Source organism: Cyprinodon variegatus, unplaced genomic scaffold, assembly GCF_000732505.1.
Source record: "Cyprinodon variegatus isolate N-32 unplaced genomic scaffold, C_variegatus-1.0 Scaffold375, whole genome shotgun sequence".
NCBI classification, from domain to species: Eukaryota; Metazoa; Chordata; class Actinopteri; order Cyprinodontiformes; family Cyprinodontidae; genus Cyprinodon; species Cyprinodon variegatus.
Genome location: NW_015150828.1, coordinates 654,198 through 659,045, shown reverse-complemented (window position 1 = coordinate 659,045; position 4,848 = coordinate 654,198).

Genomic DNA, 4,848 nt, shown 5'->3' with positions numbered 1-4,848 from the left:
GATTTTTTTCTGCTACACCCGGCTAAGCTGCTTCGCTTCTTCTTCTTCTTCTTTACTACTGGTGGTTGGCTTTGGTCGCAGTACCGCCACCTTCTGCTCTGGAGTGTAAACGCTTCTATGAGAAAAAGGAGCAGCGCATGAACCAAACGAAACACACGCGAACCGAACCGAGACAGTCGAACCGAACGGTTCGGACAGTTTTCATAAATCGTCCCATCCCTAATGCATATACATTAGTAACCATTCAGTTCCTTTTTAAACATCTATCTTTGTTCTAAAATATTGTTTCTGTCATGATTTGCGGACATTAAGATCTAAAAAGAAGCACCTTCTCCTGGTCAGACCCCCTAAAGAACAATTTAAACAGAGAGTAAAATTGCTGCTACTAAGTTGTCTGAACGTTCCATATGGATTTGTGGTCTAAATGATATGTTAAATTGTTTTATGCAAAGAAATGATGTTTTTTTTTGTTTGTTTTTTTACACAATATCATATAGATGTCTGAAATGGTGAAATATATTTGTTTTTATGGAGACTGCCACTCATTAAGCCCCTTGAGGGTTTTTCAGCAGTTGTCCTTCACATTTTCTTTTTAAGTGAAACATTCTATTTTTATGCTTTTGTTGTGAAAATAAAATAAATAAAATAAATAATTCAGTGGAAGTGTGAATCAGAGTAAAAAAATATGCAAGCCCAGGAGAAGGAGGAGCTCACTCTAGTCGCTGGAAGTTGGCAGCCATTCGGCTGGGGTTTAACTGGGAGGGGCCATTTTGAAAAATTTGGTGGTTGGAACATAATGGAGAGGCCTGTGTTCCAGCAGTATATGATGAAATTTATTGCTAAATAAATAAATCAAAGTGGGTTATCAAAAGGACTGCAATCCATATAAGAGACAGGTAAAGTCACAGATGTTTAAAGTGGGGAAAAAATGGCTACCCACAGAACACAGTGTCTGCGAATGATGGCTCTAAATTCTATATGAGCAATATATGCAACCAGTTTCTTCTCCAGGACACACTGCATGTTCTAGTTTCATCACAAATATTTCATTCACATGATAAACTGTGTCTAATATTCCTAATGTAATTCCGCTGTATTACACAACACATATGCTGTACGTAGATTGATTTATTTGGACTTCTTCTTCTGTTGTTTGACTTGTGTTGTAACTAATCTTTTGGGAACTTCTTGACAAAAAATCTGATCAGAAATATGTTGAGAGAGATAATAACATGTTCAGTGCATGTTTTCCCCACTGTATCAATATGTTTGTAGACATGATTATGCTCTTAGCTAGATAATGACTGAAGTTCTTTTACCCCATTTTCCAAAAAGAGGTAAATTATTTAACATAGTTAAAATGTAAATAGGATTGCATGATATTAATTATTCAGCAAAAGTATATTGGAATATGTTTCAATGCACACAGCACAACACAATCTAAAACATTTAAGCTTAAATGATCAGAATAGCTAAAATGTTAAAATATTTACAACCATCTATTCAAAACATAATCTCTGCAGGAAATAGAATGTTTTTTTTTGTCTCTTTACAGTTATCTTCATGCTCTCATTAATAGAACTCAATCCTCAACATTGCCTTATTCTTTCTGATTCTGCGTAAAAACTAACAGCTTGTTTGTATGTTTAAATATTCTTTTACTGTCTGACGCAACCTGTTGCAAGAGCACACAATATGGGCAGGATTACTGCTGGTAGATAGGCATATAGGATTAGGGGAAAAAAGTAATTTATCCCCCTCCTGACAATTAGAGCATATTATCTTTGTAATTACTATTATTATCACAATTAAAAGGGAAAGCATTTGTGAAAAGTGGTGTTCAGGACACTGCACATTACCCCCTTATTATGTTAAAATTCTTATTAAAAATCTGAAAGTGCAATTATGTCAGCTGGCGAAGAGTCATTAAATCCAGTATGAAAGCGTCCCTGATATCAAATGGGGAGATTGTGCCTCTCTTCAAGCCTAACTCTCTCCACAGTACAGCAAAGCTTTGTCACGCTCTGCAAAGGCTCAACAAAGGACACTGTGGTCCCATTAGCCAAGTAAACAAATCAGAGAGTGAAATGAGATGCTTTTTTTTACTGAAACAATGGTTTTCCCATAGGAGAAAATATGGCTAGAGATGAAACCCAATAAGAAAGCACAAACTCTTCTAGAAACACTGTGAATAGAGGTTTCAGAGAAACAGGCAATATTCATGCAAATAGAATGGGGGGAAAAAAAATCTGTTGATTATTATTTGTCTGAAACGATTATGTGCTGTTTGGGCTTTACAAGCAATTCTGGGAAGTACAGTGTAATATTCACAGCAAGAGACATGCTTTCATAAGGTTTTCAGAAGCAAAATCTGATCCAAAGGTGGTTTCCACCAGCAACTGCACTACATTAGGCTTTTATAGCCAATTTATATTGCTGTGAAAATATATTTCCTCTCCCTTACAGATTTCTAACATTTTTGCTCCTTTGTCACACTCACATAAATGTCCCATATTTCAAACGAGGATTACCGTATTTTCACGACTATAAGGCACATATAAACGTCTTTTTTTCCCCTCAAAATGTGCGGCGCGCCCTATGTGTTACTGCGGACGTTGTTGAGACCACCATGAGAACGTTAAAGGGGGAAGAGTGGGCGTGGATTGTGTATAAAAGAACAGGTATGTGCTTTATGCAGAGCATTGTTGTCATAACAACCCTGAAAATGGCAAAGAGACACGCCTATGAAGCACAGTTTAAACTGAAGGCTATCAGCTACGCAGAGGAACATGGAAATCGAGCGGAAGAAATTAAAATTGAACATTTTCAAGGAGGTCTGTTGTGGTGCTTTCGTTTTATGAAACAATTTTTCCATCCGGACCAGGACTACAGTAGCTCAGCAACGTCCGGCGGATTATAATGAAAAGCTGGCGAGCTTCCACTCCTACTGCAGCAAACACATCGCCGACAAACGCATCCAGCCAAGCCACATCACCAACATGGACGAGGTGCCGCTCACTTTTGACATCCCGGTGAATCACACGGTGAAGAAGAAGGGGACCAGCACGGTAGCGATACACACAACGGGGTATGTAAAGGCGTCGTTTACTATTGTGCTTGGCTGCCACGCAAATGGACAGAAACTGCCTCCTATGGTGATTTTTAAGCGAAAGATTTTGCCTAAAGAGACTTTTCCAGCTGGAGTCGTTATTAAGGCAAATGAAAAGGTGTTTTTTTTTCCACGCATCACCATCGCTGTTAATCTGTGACTCCATGTGTGCCCATCTCACAGCCGAAGTGAAAAAAAAGGTGAAACAAATGAATGCTGTGCTCGCTGTTATTCCGGGAGCGCCGGGCAAGTTACGCCGCAGTTTGCGGATGGATTGTAGATGCTTGGGCTAACGTGTCTGCTGGCACTGTTGTTCGAACTTTTGCAAAAGAATCATCATTTCCGAGGAGCCGCACGGCACGGAAAGTGACTCTGACAGCGAAGAAGGAGAAATTGGCATGTCTGATTTAGCGCAGCTGTTTAATTCAGAAACAGAGGATGATGACTTCGATGGGTTAGGGTTAAATACAGTAATGGCACACATAACTGAGACTGCGCCTTTTAGTACGGTGCGTCTTATAGTCGTGGAAATACGGTACCTGAACGAGGCTTTAAAACCAACCTAGCCTTATACTGTATGAAAATGTAATTGCTCTTAAACTTAATTACTGGCTATAGCAGCGACTTCTATTAAAAATACAGTAGATACCTACAAAACAATATGTTTTACATATGAGCTAAAAGCGTTGCTATGATCTGACAGTAAAATAATGTAGTAAAATACTGCCTGACTTCTGCCAGTGAGCTCCAGGCCAGCTCAGATAGCATGGGATTAATTACCACTGTTATGCTGATGATGCTCAGCTATATTTGTCCATCGATCCTGATAGTGTTAACTCTAGTGTTTTTCATGAACTTTTGACACGTTTCAGATAAATTCAACCCTGATAAGGGTTAAATTCAAATGAGTGTTGTTTCAACTCTCTTAAGGTGTTAACTGTTTAGCTCTTTCAAAAGTGTTATTTCAACCGGATCTAGGGAGGTACAATATCGACAGTTTAAAAGTGCTGAATTTACCTCCCTGGGACTTGAATTACCACTTCCAATTTTGCTGTGCAGAGCTGCAAGGAATATCTTGATAATGTCAGTCATGCTCTCCTATGCACTGCTCACCCTCACCCACAAGACCCTTAGCCATCTATGCTAAACTTACATCAATTGCAGAGAAGATTACGGGTGTAAGGTGACCGTCCATGTCTTCTAAAATTAAACTTGTCTAGCTTTGGCACCTCCATCTGTGTGCAGGGCAGAGGAGACCCTCCAAGCAGTAACCACCACATAGCAGTTCTTAGACATGCCTGTCAGAGTATTGATCCTCTCTGGTATCGTGTGCAGTAGGACTTGCATTAACTCAAGACAAGTTGACATCTCAGACCCATTAAGGCACAGATGACCTTAAAGGAAAAATGCAGCCCAACTTAAAATACCTTTAAAGAATCATATGTATATATATATATATATATTTTTTTTTTAATTGATGGAGTTCACATTGGCAGTATGCATGCCTTCCTGGAATTTTATCCATATTTTTTATCTTATCTGTAGTGCTTTGTTGTAGAATGAATGAAAATTACACATTCATTTTTACAACAAAAAAAAGGCTTTGTGTATTTGGATTCAGCCCTGTAAGTTAATACTTATAGAACTATCTTTAATTGAAATCCGAATTGTAAGTCTTTGGGACACTGTTTTTACTAGTCTTAAAATGTTTGATTATTTTTCCTTACAAAATACCTTGG